At 36.7% G+C, this 17808-nt stretch overlaps 1 long non-coding RNA gene across 1 annotated transcript; it reads left to right on the top strand.

Annotated features, from left to right (window-relative positions):
* The first annotated feature begins 10688 nt into the window (after positions 1-10688).
* On the top strand, positions 10689-17479 carry LOC127882366 (uncharacterized). Its single transcript, XR_008050513.1, has 4 exons — positions 10689-10907; positions 11059-11148; positions 16530-16720; positions 17055-17479. It is a non-coding gene; the product is annotated as an uncharacterized LOC127882366 (long non-coding RNA).
* The last annotated feature ends 329 nt before the right edge of the window (positions 17480-17808 follow it).

Here is a 17808-nt window from a genome sequence, read left to right on the forward strand (position 1 = left end):
ATTTAATTCATGTTCTTTGGAGAATTCAATAGACTTACAGTGTGTTTTTTTATTCATTTTTTTTAGGGGAGGGTGACACTGTTTCTATAATAAATAAAACTAGTTTCAGTGTGAAAGTGTTGATTAACATATGGAAACTTATGTGGGCTTGCCAGCATCAATTATATCTCCTCAACATAAAACAATAACTATTTTAACTTTCTTATACTGATATTTAACCCCAATACAATTAATGTCTACCACATTGACCTTTAACATACAATTTAAAAGGCAATAAAAATAAATAATATTTATAATATTATTATTTGCTAACACCATTCAGCATGTTATATTGAAGTATTCACAATTAAATATAATATGCTAAGGGTGCTGTGTATTATTCAATAAATACATATATGTTGGTGTTGAAATCAGTGAATATTTCTTAGATATAGTAATTGGCTGACACACATAAGAGATGTGTGTGTTGTTGAAGGTTATTTATAGGTCGTTCCCGCGTCTTCACGGCTACATTTGGTATCGACCTGCCGGGACACATAAGAGATTAGCCCCCCCCCCCATTAAATCATAAACCTTAATCCTTATCAGTGCTCCTTCTATAGGCCTAACAAAGGGGTGTTGATAGACTTTTGATTGGCTAAGCCACCATCTATTTGAAAACAAGCGACTTTGATTGGCTGGAGACAGGAAGTTATGTTTTGAAAACAAGGGGGTTTTCAGCAACTGACTTTGAGCTTTAAGGTATAGTTGAGTAACATTAAGACTTATAATTCTAGTGTAAAATGTCTTGAAATACTTTCAACATAAAGTTTTGTGTGATGAAAACAATGTGTATTTACTACAATGTGTAAATCAACAATAAGTTTGTTGCAAAGGAGATTCAAAGACTGGATGGTTAAAGTGATATGGTCTCATAATTCATCAACTGCCTGTTATCTTGGAATACTGAAGAACAGTTGTTTTAGGTTTGTATTTTCATTTTTGCATCACTTTTTTATTTAGTTTTATATTGAATTAATTATGATCATTATCATATTTATGTATTGTCACTGGGAAATGTAAATGGAAAAGTATAAATGTAATGCAATTATAAGGAAAAACAACACCATTTGAATAATTATGGCTGTATTTAATGATAATTGTCATCTTAAATATTATTTATACCTATTTCTGGTCATTAATGAACAGAATTCTTTCCCACATATTCAATGAAAACTTTTATATTTTCAATTTGAAGGTTAAACTCCCAAGGTGAAATTTACATTGATTGGAAAATTCTTTGGATAGAATATTCCTGCCAAAAGAGAGCAAAAGGGGGACTAACTGATGTATGGACTTTGATACCAGATTTTACTCTGCACGAGCAGGCCAACTTGAGGAGATCAGGAGTAGGAAAACTGAGCCCTGTCCTTGACCAAGAAAAGTTGGATTTGTTGAGAGGTAAAACTATACAGGTTTTAGCATTTGAAAGGCGTCACACTTCCGACCAGTCCACACAGCCAAATGAGACCGCGTATTTTGGTACATTTTCAAACAGTATTTTCTACCACATGTCATTTCTTTTAATTATTTATGACAAGCGTTAAGTCACATGTGATCACAGGATTTAAATTGCTAAAATAAACAAACAAAAACAACAAGCAAACAAACTTGTTTTGATTTAAATAAATAATATTTATAGTAACAAGATATACCATCATAGCAATATTTAACACTTACATTATAAAATATCTTTCAGGACCTGATCTCAAATGAGATCATGCATAAGACGCACCTCGCAAAGGTCATGACAGTATAGTTTTCAGACCTGATCAGCTGGTGACTGCTCTATGATTATGAAGTGTCGTTCAACCTCCCCTAAGGGGGGATTCGAGAGGGTCTCCTGATTGCCGAACACAGCGCCATAGTTGGTATGATTATTTTTTTAGGGAAAAGGGGGATTTAAATATACAGGTGTTCTTCTGCCTCCATATTCATTTTGAAACACATGCAATTAATTAATGCAATTAATTCAAATTTGACTCCAGCACATAATCTGTCTTGCGTTAATTTAATACTACTGCTAAAATTTAAGAGTTACAAAAAATTGTGTTTGTGTATATAAAAGTTTTGAGATTTTAACACATAGGCAGACAAAAATAACCTCAGTATAAAGTTAAAGATCAAGCTTTCATTTTGAACGATATCAAACTTCAAGCAACAGTAATTTGCCTCCTTGTTTCAAAAACCTCTTTTGAAATCCTTCTAATGTAGATGATGTTAAAATGGGATATCTGAACTGATGATATTGATGTAAAAGTTTATTCCACCAAAATCAAGTCATTCAGATCAGACTTGATTTGGGTGGAATAAACTTCTACATGTTTTTTTAATAATGTATTATGTAATGTACAGTAAAATCCTGCATTGATTGTTCATATACATTTCAGATGTCATCTCCAAAAAGTTTGCCCTGCCCATATCAACAGTGGAAGAGAAAATGAGATGGGCCTTGAGACGGCTTCGTGTCATGTACTGCGGGGAGAATATATAAACTGTGTAGTGCTGAGCAATATGTTCCTTTGTTCATAGGTGTAAATATGTGTAAAGGGCTATTCAAGGAAAAGATAAGATGAAGGATTCCTTAATGGCTTCATTTTATAAATCCGGTACCACCAACACAGTTAAAAACAATTATTAATAATTTTATTCTATGTATCACCCCTTACTAACTGAAACTGTATATATCATTGGTTCATACCCTTCCTCCCATTTTTACCTGTGGTAGCCCTAAGAGGAGAATGTTATTTATTTAAATTTATTATGTTAAATGTGCTCGCATATTGTTATAATGAATTTTGGGTAGATGTTTTCCTGGTTTTGTAAAAAATGCACTGTAAAAATGTTCACATTATTTGTTTTTTTAATATAAACATAGTTTTTTTGCAAATTGTGTGTGTCTTTTCTTTTTAATCACATGGGGCTTGTAATGATCTGTTGTGATTTTATCTCAAATACCCTTTTTACCATGAAGGTGTAAATATTTTATTTTTTTTTACAAAGTTTATAGGTCAGACAAGCAAAATTTTATGATCCCTTAAGCGAACAAAAGACTCACAAAAACCAACTTAAACACACTTTTGTAGACAGAAGTGTGTTTAAGTTGGTTTTTTGTGAGTTTTGGTTATGTTGGTTTTTGTGAGTTTTGGTATGTTGGTTTTTTGTGAGTTTTGGTATGTTGGTTTTTTGTGGGTTTTGGTATGTTGGTTTTTTGTGAGTTTTGGTATGTTGGTTTTTGTGAGTCTTTATAACACACAAAAAACCAACAATCCGAAACTCACATAAAACCAACTTACCAAAACTCACAAAAAACCAACTTACCAAAACCCACATTATGTGCAACAAGTGAGTTTTTTCTGTGTTTAACTCAGTTTTAACCAAGTTGGTAAAAATACCCACTTTGAACACAGAAAAAAACAACTTACCAAAACTCACAAAAAAACAACATACCGAAACTCACAAAAAACCAACATACCAAATCTCACAAAAAACCAACTTACCAAAACCCACATTATGTGTAACAAGTGAGATTTTTCTGTGTTTAACTCAGTTTTAACCAAGTTGGTAAAAATACCCACTTTAAACACAGAAAAAACCAACTTACCAAAACTCACAAAAAACCAACATACCGAAACTCACAAAAAACCATCATACCAAAACTCACAAAAAACCAACTTACCAAAACCCACATATGTGTAACAAGTGAGTTTTTTCTGTGTTTAACTTAGTTTTAACCAAGTTGGTAAAAATACCCACTTTAAACACAGAAAAAACCAACTTACCAAAACTCACAAAAACCAACATACCAAAACCCACTAAAAACCAACTGCCAATACCGCTTGGTTTAACACGGATAAAACCCGTGTTTAACTCGAGTTTTACACACTTATTTGGGAAGGGCTAGATGAGTGGCACACCGACGACTACATCCAAGTCCGGTCCTGGTACGCAACGAGATCTTTCAACGGTTCAGTCGCTGCCACGATTTTCAAGGCTCTGGACGGGATGACGTGAGTTCCGGGAAGGAAAAGGAGAGACATCAGTTTCCTGACATACTGATGCACCCCTCTCACCTCTCATATGTCGTCTTCAGTGCAGGGTTGTTGACTTTCCTTAAAAACGGCCTGGCCCCAGTGGAAGCAGCATCCATTGATTTCCTTCCCTGGGAAAAGATCTCTCACAGCTTTCCACATGGCTACAAAAAGATAAAAAATATATATTTCACCATTTGATATTACTAATTAAATTAAGTGAAATAACAACCGAGAAAATATAATAGTCCATGATGTCATCACGCCAATTGGGAAATGATAACTCTTTCTTAAAATGGAAGGTTATTTTCGTGAAAACATTAGTACTAAAAGAAATAGAAAATGTTCATAAACTATCCTGTTAACTTTTTCGCATGAAGGCAACATCTAACTCGACGTCATAATGTGTTCCTTCAATATAAATACTGTTAAGAACCTGGATCAAAGTCCATCATAAATAACTGTACGTCGGGTTCTCTACCTAGTACCTGCAGTATTCAAGGACCTAAAATAATATTTGAAAAACAAAGATGCATTAGAGATAATCTGCTATCGTCACCATTGATCAGCATTATAATTATCCCCCGCCAGAGACAGAGGGATAATGTTTTGGCGTTGTCTGTCCGTCCGCTCTGGCGGAGGGATATTGTTTTGGCGTTGTCCGCGGAGCGTTGGCACCTGTTATGCGGTGCTCTTGTTAGAATCATATTTGTGTAGAGGACAAAACATGGTGAACAATATGTTTGAAATATTTACAATATACTCATATAGATATAATTATGAATATGCACAATTTCAACATTATTTTAACCGTGTATTCATTTGAGCAAATTTATGTTATCATTTCTTAATTGGAACAACATTCCTGAAGTACAACTTTGAACGGTACGGTCCCTGATACAGTAATAGTACTTGTATGACGTCAACATGAGGTAGTAACGAAGCTGTTAGAACAGTGACAGTGGATTAAAATGACAATCTTCAGGATGAAGAAAAATGTTAAATGCATTGTTCAAATAAGAACAGGTAAGTTTTTATTTTCAAACGGCAATATGATTACATAATATTACATAATATTTGCATATATTACATTATATACAATTTATACAAAAAAACGCCAATGCAAATGAGTTAGTACATTACATCACAGTACACCCAGTCATAATCAATTTTTCAGGTCACACAGTAGCTAAGATCTAAACCTTGTCCCCTAGATCTTTCCAATTATATTTTAAACAGCTGATGTCGTCATGTCCCTTGCGTCATATTTATCCCAGCACTGAAGTATCTTGCCATCAAGGGCAATGTATGTGTTCGCCCTTCAACAGGTTAGGGCATCCTCCCTGACAAGCTGAAGCTGGATGGCGACTAGTTTGGCTTCTCGTAGCAGCAGCGGCACTAGAACGTAGAACTGGAGCTGCGCTCTACCGGCCATGCTGTTCATCCTCCGATGCCAGCCTGAAAGTATATAGCATGCAAAGCGTAAGAATCATGTTAAATGAACCTCCCATATAATTTAAAATGTATCCTTTTTAAAATTATTATATATCTAATTGGTATCCCGCTGCTTAATATAATTGTGTATACCTTCAACGTCGTTATTTGTCCTTTTCGACTGTAGATGGACCACTGACACCGTATCTGTCCGACCGACCGGCACTTTTGTGTCCGGAGCCATATCTTGGAAGTGCTTTGGCGGATTGCATTTAAACTTCGTATGAGTATATATATGCATAAGAGGTTGGTGCACGCCAAATGGCATTGTACACCATCTCTTAAAAACAGAGTTATGGCCCTTTGTATCTTGAAAAAAATGCTTTTTACTATCGGCACTTTTGTGTCCGGAGCCATATCTTGGAAGTGCTTTGGCGGATTTCATTGAAACTTGGTATGAGTATATATATATGCATAAGAGGATGATGCACGCCAAATGGCATTGTACACCATCTGTTAAAAACAGAGTTATGGCCCTTTGTATCTTGAAGAAATGCTTTTTACTATAGGCACTTTTGTGTCCGGAGCCATATCTTGGAAGTGCTTTGGCGGATTTCATTGAAACTTGGTATGAGTATATATATGCATAAGAGGATGATGCACGCCAAATGGCATTGTATACCATATGTTTAAAACAGAGTTATGGCCCTTTGTATCTTGAAAAAAGCATTTGTTTGTGTGTCGGCAGCCATATCTTGGAAGTGCTTTGGCTGATTTTATTGAAACTTGGTATGAGTATATATATGGATAAGATGATGATGCACGCCAAATGGATTTGTACACCATCTGTTAATAATGGAGATATGGCCCTTTTTATCTTGAAAAAATGCTTTTTTTGAGTGTCAAATATAACACTTTTGTGTCCAGCAGCATATTGGCGGGGGATATCAATTCAACGAATTTGCTTGTTTAATTTATATCGGTACTTGCAGTGCCACCAGAAATGATACTCGATGAAATAAAATTTGATTCTCCACTGAAACAAATATCCGCCATTACTTACATTGACCAAGTTAATAAAACATAATATTAATAATTATGTAAGTTTAATGAAAATCATAATTATACCTCTTACTGCTTTGTAATCATCTGCCCTTTTCCTGGACATTAAGTCATTAATACGAAGCACAGGGGAACTTGCTTCATGATATCGTCCTTCTTGAAGAACATGTGGATGGAAAAGAGCTGTTGACGTTTACCCTGTACAGGTCCATTTCCTTCTGCAGACCCACGGGAATATTCAGGGTCAGCCAGATGTCGCTGTCGTTCACGATGTGGGCGAGGAAATTGGCGGATCTGTAATAGAAGGTCGGGTCGCGATGCACAGGCTTGCCACTAAACTTGAAAATTAAGGGAATTTTTTTTTCAAGGTCAGTGACAAGTCAGGGAATTTAGAAAATAGTGAGTGAAAAATGAAATTTCAGAAAAGTCAGTGAAAAGTCAGGGAAAATTAAAATTTTGGGTTGATGCATAAGTTATTTAGTGGCTATGGCAGTTTTCAGGTATCATTTGTTTAAGTAAAATCAACTGTATATTTTTTTTATTTTTAAAGTTTTGACTATTTCTATGTAAATTTATCTATTTTTTGTTGCACAATAATGTTTGCCAAAGACCATGGCTAGTTGAACTAATCATTGGTACTAAGTTATAACAGGTATGTACATTTATTAATATATTTATTTCTATTAACATTTCCCATTATCCATACTCATATGTATTCGCATATGCTTGTGTCTAGATGTTAACGTGTGATCATAATATTTAATGGATATTCTATATGGACAGTTTTTGTGCTACTACTGTATTGGCATAACTAACATCACATGTATCTACCTATAGAAGTATATTTTTTGATAGTTTTTGAGACATAATCATATTATGTAGAGGTTGTACATGCATAACTTTTTATCCCCCCGCCATAGGAAGAGGGATATTGTTTTGGCATTTTCCGTCTGTCCGGCACTTTTGTGTCCGAAGCAATATCTTGGATGTTCTTTGGCGGATTTCATTGAAACTTGGTATGAGTATATATTATTGATAAGAGGATGATGCACGCTAAATGGCAAGGCAGCCGCCTAAAACCCGTCCCAAACGGCGTTGATCCTCAACACCGAGATGCTCACGATGCTGGCTTTCAACGCAATGAAGACAGAAATGCAACGTTTGGGCTACACCGTAAAGATCGTTCTAAATTACACAAAGAACTTCACCCTGTTCTTGAAGTTCTTTCTGATGGACGCACATGTGGATCTCCAACGACACCGTCCGCACGAGCACCAGAGGATTGCATGTCTTCTTAACAACGTCTCTAACACCCGTAAGGGACTGGAGAACGCCATGGGCTGGGTATTTCAGTCGGAGAAGGCCGTCAAGACGATGCTGCCCACGCCCTACAAGGTGTTGGAGGTGCTGCGCGAGGCCAAAGCCGATTTTGATAAGCACATGTTCGCCATACGGACATCGTGGGCGCCGAAGCGATGCTGTCGAAGTACATCGTCGCGTTCATCAACCAGTACATGACGACGTTTGTGTGCCTGCAGCGAGGCCAACGTGTCGGCGTTCCACAGAACATAACAATCGGCGAGTATAACGTTGCTCTCGAGGCCGGTCCGGTAGTAAGCAAAGGGCAACGTGTTCTTATGGTAAACATCGCAGAACAAAAAACGTCCGCCTCCTTTGCCTGCCGGATCGGCCTCTACAAATACTGGAGTAAAATACTCGACACCTATGCCAGCTGCATTCGCCCCACCATCTACAAGAAGACAGGGATGACGCACAACAGTACAACGGCGAACTGTATCAGAAGGTCTCCGATGGCATCGATAAGCTCCAGAAGAAATATAATTGTACCAAACTATCGGCAGGAATTGCTCTGCAAAGCTACGAGACCTTCTTCCAGCAACACGCTCGCTCCAAGGATTATGTAGACTACCTGTGTTACTCGGAAAAGGTGGCCGATTAGCACTACCGGATCCTAGCAAAGGAGAAAAGCGCTGCTATTTTTCTAAACTTGATGGAGGCCGGGTCCTGTGGACAACCAGTGTGCTTTATGTGCGTCCACCGACGCTGCCTCTTGCGTGCCCCCAGCAGTGGCGAGCACGTCATCCGAACGATTGCCTCCCACTGAACTCGTGAGAAGGCAGAGCCCGTCAGCCAAAAGGACGCCCCCGAAAGCGACCGACACCAAGAGCCCACCGAAGACGCCGAAGCGTACCAAAGTGCAGCGGATTCTCGCGGACCTTGTAGCAGCTGCCGGCGGCGATGTGGCAGCTGAAAATATCCCCAAACCTCGCTAACTGATTGAGATGGAGCAGCAGCGTGAGAAAACTCTTCACAAGGAAGATGCCGAAAAGGTTCAGCGCTCTCTGCGCGTCGAAAGGGACAACGCGTTGGTCCATAAGACAAATATCTACGACGGTATGCCCAGAAGCTGAACATTAAAATGGTGAAGGATCTTCCTAAGATTCCACAGCTGACGGAGAAGAACCTAACGGGAAACGTTTACCAGGTGAAGGTGCGGATGGGCGCCCTGGAGAATAGGATGCACAAAATTCTTTGCAGGCACCAAACCTCGTCCGTTGAGCCGAGCGAAGCCACGCTGAAGACATTCATCGCCCAGCAGAACTGGCCGCTCATCCGACGCGGAGACGCGGCCGGCAAGGGTAAAGTTTTTTTTTCAGGATGTAATATTGATAAGGGAACGGTAGTGTGCGACAACCATGGCGTTCTCCGGACGGCGGAAGAGGGCGAGGAGCTGATGAAGAGCGTAGAACCCCGTCAGACGAACTTTATGTTCTTCTTCCGGGTCCCGTCCGGCAGGAAATGGTGCATATATGGCGCCCATGTTTGTGGTTGCCAAGCTTTGTACGAGTTTTTAGCGACTCCTGGACGATGCCTGAATCAATCCCGTAAAAAACTTCAATTTGAAGCCTTACGTTTTTACGATGGACGACAAGCCGGCGTTACTGCTGAAGGCGGTCTGTGACATCAAAGAAGGGAAAGAGCTGCTTCTCGACTACTGCGTCCAAAAGGGAGAAGACGGGGAGCCAATAGAGTGGTTGAATGGTAAGTATCGCCCGCAAACCAACGACGGGTTAGGGTTAGGGTTGCGGCCATGCAGCGACGCAGACAGCGCGGGTCGGATAGGCTGTATCCATATAATGTATCCATTTGTAATCATACATAACAAGTTCAAATTTTAGCTTAATACATTCCTTTTCCGATGGTATATAGCATGTATGGGCGTAGATAAAGGTTTAATCGCAATACGGTCCTCGCCGATGGGCCGGCACGGAAAAAAACCAAAATCTCGCAGGGGGTTGGACACGGGTGTCCCGCACAGGCGATAACGAGCCTAAAACAAGGTGTAATCACACAAAATAAACTGATTTTAGATAGCACATTCCTGCAACCAGTCAACTGCAAGCACTTCCCCTCCTACCGGAATTACTTCAAGTGTCCCATGGGCTTTGGAACTATGAAGGTTAACTCAGGGATCATGTGGTAGTGATAAGAACAGTTGTTCTGAGCCTCGTTCTTGCAAAACAAGGCTCCATTCATGTGCGTTAAGTTTCGTCTCGGATTAGACTGTGCACAGGTTAATCTTGGAGGACCCTTTCTGCCTCACTTGGGTTTTTACTAAGAAGAGACTTACATTAAACCAAAAATACCATAAAAGTGGAAAGTGTAATTCCTAATTAGCTTGTGCACACTTTATACACATGCATTACGCCCAGTTTTGTCATAATGTGGCTCTCAGGGATCTTGTCTTAGTGATAAGAACAGTTTTTTATTGGTGAAATCAAGTTAAAGACAACTGAAAAGTATAATAATTTTGGTCAAGTTAAATTGGTGGATTATCTTTCACACTTTTTATGTAAAAGCACTGTACTATGTTGCTGAAGGTGAACACATGTTTCAATTGTTCATTGAACACTTATAAGAAGGCCAATTTGATTATACAATCAATTTGATCACAACAAAACTTGTTTTATTACGAAGTCCACATCAATAAAATAATTAATGAAAATTTATAAAAACAATTATTACAACGTATTTTTAATCTCAAAGTTATAATGACTTGACCATAAAACATGTTGATTTTGTAAACTAAAATGAAGATATCAAACAGCAACAATAGTTTGTGATGAACAAATGTATATTCATTGATGATATCAGAAAAAGATTGAGTTTGTGAACTATTCTATCCTGGTGTTTGATAACTGTCAGCTATTTAACGAGGATGACTCAGAAGTAGGTCAGTGTGGACACAAAATGCACGCGTTCTTCATGAGGCGCTGGAAGGAGGTGCTCTTTGAGGACATGACAGAAAGCGTGTGATGGGTCTGTTTTCCTTAGGAAGCTTGCATTGGCCTGAAGCTGTTGTATTTATGTTACCAGTGTATTGTGTTATTAATATGCAATATGAAGGATGTTTCATAGAATATGATCAGCAAAATGTTCGTATCTCTTCAGTGTAATGGTAATATTTCAGCTCTACTATGCTAACTCAAGAAATCATGAGTGATATAAATGAAGAAAAATACAGCAAATGATGTTTGGTGCGCTGTAACTTTGGCTTGGTGTAAGTTGAGCATGCAAGTTATCATGCTTTATGATGAAAAGCTAATTAGAAAGCATGGATCCCTTCTTTTACTAATAGACCGTTCCATAATCGATTAATTGACCGCCGCCATATTGTCAGTCACGTGACTGTCCGCCATTACACTGCTGCTAACTTGTGCGAGTCTGCGATTCCAAAAGCCAAAGACGTAGAGAATACCCGCTTCACCGTTGTCGGATAAATAAATTACTTAATGAATTAATGTGAGGCGATTATCACATTTTTGTTGTTTAAATGATTGTTTGAAGTTGAGATTGATTGTTACAAATAAAATGTTTAAAATGCTTTCGTGTATTTGTTTTTGTTTATCTGTAATCAAGTGGTAATCATCGGCAAAAATTTGCTGGTTCAGTCGCTCATACTATGTCTTTGATTAGACTTGTTACTTTTAACGTTTCACAAACAATTCACGCATGTATTGTTGTGTTGATTTTAATAGCCGCAACATTAAGTAGATTATATTTTAATTAATACGTATAAAAGATTCTCGCGCAATTAATTACCGCTAATTGTTTGAATTTGATCTAATTTGGTAAAAGTCTACATTCCAAAATCATTACATATTATATTAAGTATGATATTATTGATACGCCTTCCATTATTTTTCTTGTTCTAACTGATATTAGAGATAAAAAATTGTGGTTTGGATTTATATTTATTTTTTTAGATGGAATTTTGTCACGTTATTAAGCGCCAAACGAATTTATTAATACATTTATTTGCAACTTTAAAAACGCGGCATAAGCATCAAATTAAAGATTATCTGAAGACTGAAAGTGAAAGGCCGACAATTTGACACAATAAAGAGCTCTATGCATAAGCCGTAATATTTTTTTTTTGCAGAAAAGCTTCAATAAATTACAATAGTAATACATCTAATTATAAAAATATAATTATCAATGGCATGAGGACGTTAGTGTGATAAATAAATGAGTGTTAGAAAGAGCAAGGAGTGCTTTGAAAATAAACATACTACAAAGCCATATTAAAAGCAAAGGACATGACAGTATTTACATGTAATTTTAATTTGATGGGTTTTGTACAAAGAATGACGCTATTGAGGAATATTAACATACAACTGAAAAAACACAACTTCATATGATGCAAATTGAACTGTGTACTCATGTATATTGAAAACTCGTTACTAGTGAGTATGAGTGACACATATCTAACATTTTAACACACATATATTTATATACATATATATTTTTAAAAATATTTTTTACCTTTGTTTGGTGTCAAATGTAATTTATCGTTTTACGATATCGTTCGTGCATTGCCGTAACATCAAATCTTCATACGGAATGACGTAGTTTTAATTAACCGATACCCGCTAAATACGTTAAATGTTTTATTTTTATATTTTTCGGCGTAAGCTGCATAAGCCAGCTTTTCACCCTGACTTGACCTTTGTAAGTGTCCAATAAAATTCAAATAAAATTTCCCGCGGCTAGGTACGAATGAATACACTTCATTTATTCCATTGGCTGATTTGAGTATACCACCAGAACATTGGAAACATATCCGCGTCTTTGTAACACTGTTTTACTGTATGAAACAATTTTATCGCTAATGAAAAGGCTTAATAGATAGAACAGTTTTACACTCAATTCTCGACATCAATACAGTTTGTGCGTACACCTTTTATTTTCAGAGTATTACCAGCGCAAAAGCGTTTATACTTAAAAGGCTATGTTTTCATATTTAGTACTTACTTCCATATTCCTGTCAACATGTTAACATGTAAAAGTATAAAGAGCAGTGGAAGCGAGGCCTCACTTTAAAGAATTGCATTTCAACCCGCGAGGTTTCGGGTCAAGTCCCGGACATTCAGAGTTTATATACAGGTCATCACCGGAGTTCGCGGTCAGTAAAATAATCGTTATATAATAAAGACGCTATCCGTGAACTAGGTGACCTGGAATTTTCTTTAGACCAGAAATATGTTAAAAGAAGATATTCAGCAATATAATTATGGTATGTAAATAATAGATTCTTAATGTGTTTTCAACAATACAATGATAAATATTGTTTTTAATAAATTTAACAATAATTATTCCACCATATTGCCTAATGTACTAAAGTGATATTATGAGCATGTAACAGTTTATAGGTGTCTATCGCAACCGTTGATTATTTTTGATGTTTCTACTTCATATACACTTATAGTAATTAATGCAGCATCAACATACTAAAACAATATACCAGAAAGAGAAAAATAATGCATTTGAATATTAACCGTACTTTCGTTTGACAACTGATCATGCGTTTACGAGTTGAACCTAAATTTAGTTTTAGTGCAGATTTGTTCATACGACACAAAGACACAATATTGTTTTACGGATCATTTCGGCTTACAGGACTGGGTGGGTCACGTAAGAATATCGAATATAAAATATATTTTTATAAACAACTGGTAGCAAGGTGAGTTGCAGATAATTGATCAGTAACCACATTTTAACTAACTATTTTGACCTGTTCATTCTTTTCAGCTCAATTCAACAGTGCAAAATGCCCATAATATCACTTTAAGCATGAGCACGATGATTCTCGATACTGTTAATAATCGAATCAAATAGCAATGCCCGACAGACCACTAAAACAGGTTTGTTCTCGTGTGGCCGGTTGACTCATATGTTTAAATTTCACTTCCATTCTTCTTTTGGTTTTCTGTTTTGTATCTATAGGTTTATGACCAGCAATATGTTATAATGTAAAATAAGCCGCGAAAACTCCCCGTAACATCCCGTACTGCGTGTGATGCAGCTAAGAACTGCACAGAAAAAGACATTCGCTATCCTTGATCTCATTCATTAAACTATTTACGCCGTATATCTTTTTTAAAGATATTTCTTGTTTTTAAATACTTTAATTTTCATGAATTAAACGGGCTAGTATCTTTACGGTGTACAATTCCTGATATTCTATATTGGACATAACTTTTAATTTGTAAAATATGTAACATATCTTATTTACGCAACTGTTAAGTATGTCGGAGGTAAATTATCTTACCAAATGACTGCTTAATACTACCAGGAAGATGAGACATGGTGGCATCATCAATTGTGTTTAATGACCAGATTGTCATCTGCCACCCAGTGTGGTTTATGACACCATGTGGTTAGTTAAGTCTGGATAATATCTGATCAAAACGAGATAATCGGATTATGCAGAACAAAGGGGCAATTAAAGACTGGAATGCAAAGGCATACACGATTTAAAGATTGATGCAAATAATCAAATGAAAAATATTGCATTTAATTTAATTAAATGCTTTTTTTAATGTGTCAATGTGTTAGTTTTCCAAGACAACCAAGACCATGTAATGACGGCCTTAGAATTTAGAAAGAAATTCATCCGTTGAATAATCGGTGCTCTCTTATATATGTTACCGATTGTAAAGCAGCAGTGTAATGGCGGACGCGGAAAGAATTCAGGGGAGATAATTATGTAATGACTAAATTATGGAACGGTCTATATCAAGTAAGTTTAATCATTGGGCATTATGCCGCATAATATGGTTTCAGAATTTTATAAAATATGCAAGGGTAAATTATAATGAGCATCCTTAATTTGTGCCAACAGAAAAGTTGTTGTTTTTAAATAACATTAAATAAAAAAAGTATTATAACCTTATATTTGTAAACATGCTTGCCTTTAAACTTAAATTTCAGATATTTGTGCAATAAATATTTTCTACAATTAATAACCGCTAGGTTTGAAAAAAAAAGATTCCTGTACATCTTTGTTTATTTACAAGGTAACAGTGAGATTGAAATAAAATAAATTCATATTGAAACTTGTCATAGTAAATCTTGTCAAATTAATCTCTGATTAATATCCATAACCAGCTTCGTTACATAAATTTTCATTTGTTACGTACATTTTTTATGATAATTATATCTAAAATGAGTATTTTCAAGTCTTGAACATTTTTTACTCCTACATAAAAAATGCCTTAATACTACTTGTAAGTGTTGTTGATCTCCAGCTCTTCCAAGTTTTATGTTATTTTTTTTATACCACATTTTTATAGCGCCCCTTTCATACTCAAAGTTGTGCGTTCAAAGGCGCTTTACATTTTGTCCCTGATCGTTAGGTCATAAGTCGTCCGTTAACAAATTAGGTATTTAAAAAATTGCATTATGGATTGTGTTTGCTAGTCATACATTTAGACATTTTCAAATTTTTTTTAGCTCACCTGAGCACAACGTGCTCATAGTGAGCTTTTGTGATCGCCTTTTGTCCGTCGTCCGTTGTGCGTCTTCCTTCGTCAACATTTGCCTTGTGAACACTACAGAGGCCACATTCATTGTCCGATCTTCATGAAACTTGGTCAGAACATTTGTCCCATTGATACCTCGACTGAGTTCGAAACCGTGGTCATGCTCATGCTAGTCAAAAACTAGGTCACTAGGTCAAAATAAAGAAAAACCTTGTGAATACTGTAGAAGTCACATTTGGTGCCAAATCTTCATGTAACTTTGTCAAAATGTTTGTCTAATGATATGTTGGTTGAGTTCAAAAATGGTTCCGGTCCTTTAAACAACATGGCCGCCAGGGGGCGGGGCAGTACTCCTTAAATGGCTATAGAGAAACATTGTGAACATTCTAGAAGTCCAATCATCATAAAACTTGGTCAAAACATTGGTTTTATTGATATCTCGGACGTGTTCGAAAATGGTCCAGATCCGTGAAAAAACCTGGCCGCCAGGGGGCGGGGCAGTTTTCTCTATATGTATATAGTGAAAACATGTGAACACTCTTGAAGTCACATTTTTGGTCTAATCTTCATGTAATTTGGTCAGAACATGTGTTTTCTGGATATGACGGTTAAGTTCGAAAATGGTTCGGATCGGTAAAAAAACATGGCCACCAAGGGGGGTCATTTTCCTTATATTTATATAGTAAAACAAGCTTGTGAACACTCTAGAAGTCACATGTTTGCCTAATCATCATAATTTCTTTTCTTAACAACAATTTTATAGATCTCTCGGACGAGTTCAAAAATGGTCATGATTGGTGAAAAAACATGGCCGCCAGGGGGTGGGGCAGTTTTCTCTATATGTATATAGTGAAAACATGTGAACAATCAGTTGTGATACTGGGAAATGTAAATGGATAAGTTATTGTATTGCAATTAAAGGAAAAACAACACAATTTGAAGCAAAAATAGATAAACTTACACATGAAAAAGTGTAAATGTTGTGTACAGTGAATAATTATTGTTGTGTTTCATGGTTATTGTCATCTTAAATTTTATTTATAGCTATTTCTGGTTATTACTGAACGGATTTCTTTCCCTCATACTTAATTAGAACTTAAATATTTTAATTTTGAAGGTTAAACTCTTGCCACAAAGCGAAATTGACATTGATGGGAAGATCCTTTGGAAAGTATGTGCATCATCGCCTGCCTGATGTATGGACTTTTATACATGGTTTTTACCCTGCACGAGCTGGCAAACTTGAGGGGAAAAAGTATGGGAAAACCTCGCCCTGTCCTTGACCAAGAAAGCTCGATTTGTTGAGAGGTAAACTATACAGGTTATTGCATTTACAATGCCACCAGACCACACAGCCAAATGAGACCACGCATATTGGTACATTTTCAAACTGCATTTTCTACCAAACGCAATTTCTTTTAATAATTTGATGAAAAGTGCTAAGTCACATGTGATCACGGGATTAAAATTTCAAAAATAAACAAACAAAAACAACAAGCAAATAACTTAAATTTATTATTAAAGCAACAAGATTACCATTACAGCAATATGTCATAGTTAAGTGGAACGAAAACATAACCAATCGACATGTTTGAAGAATGCCTTGCCCTTTTGAAAGTGATATGGTATTAATCCTTTGCAGATCAACTGGCGTAAGAGATGCTCAAGAGGAGAAGGACACAAGCAGCATCAATGGTACATGTCGCTCCAGCGCCTGCTTTCCAGATCTCTCTACCAGCTGCTTTCCAGGTCCCTCCACCCGCCAAGATCAGGTCTAGGTCCCTGCACTGGCTGCTGTCCAGGTCCACTAGCGGTCAAGGTCTCTCCAGTGGCTGCTGTGCATGTCCCAACACCGTATGCCGTCAAGGTCCCTCCATACACTGAAATCCAGGTTCCTCATTCCACTGCGGTTCAGGTACCTCCAACAGCTGAGATCCAGGTCCTGCAGCAGCTGCGGTCTAAATACTCCACCCGCAGTGGTCCACTACGGTCAACCTTTTGCTTTAAAATCTTCCATAAATATCTATTATTGTATAATGTATTGTAAAAATAATCTGTTTGTATTAATTTGCGGTGTACTATTTTTGTCATATAAATATAATTTTCGTACACATTGTGTTTTTTTCCCTTTTAACCACATGGGGCTTATAATGAACTGTTGTAATTGCTTCACAAAAACCATTTTTTCTTGAACATATCAATCCAAAATAATTTTTTTCACACATTGCAAAATCCCACAAAAGGCTCACAAAAAACCTACTTTCGTAAAAAAAATTCACTAAAACACTGTTAAAACCCACAAAAATCAAGTTACCCAAACCCACAAATTGCTTTTGTTTTCTTCACAGATAAAATACTGTTAATAACTAGGTTTAAAGCGAGTTAAAAGCATGTTT

This window comes from Dreissena polymorpha, chromosome 5 (assembly GCF_020536995.1).
Source record: "Dreissena polymorpha isolate Duluth1 chromosome 5, UMN_Dpol_1.0, whole genome shotgun sequence".
In the NCBI taxonomy this organism is placed as follows: domain Eukaryota; kingdom Metazoa; phylum Mollusca; class Bivalvia; order Myida; family Dreissenidae; genus Dreissena; species Dreissena polymorpha.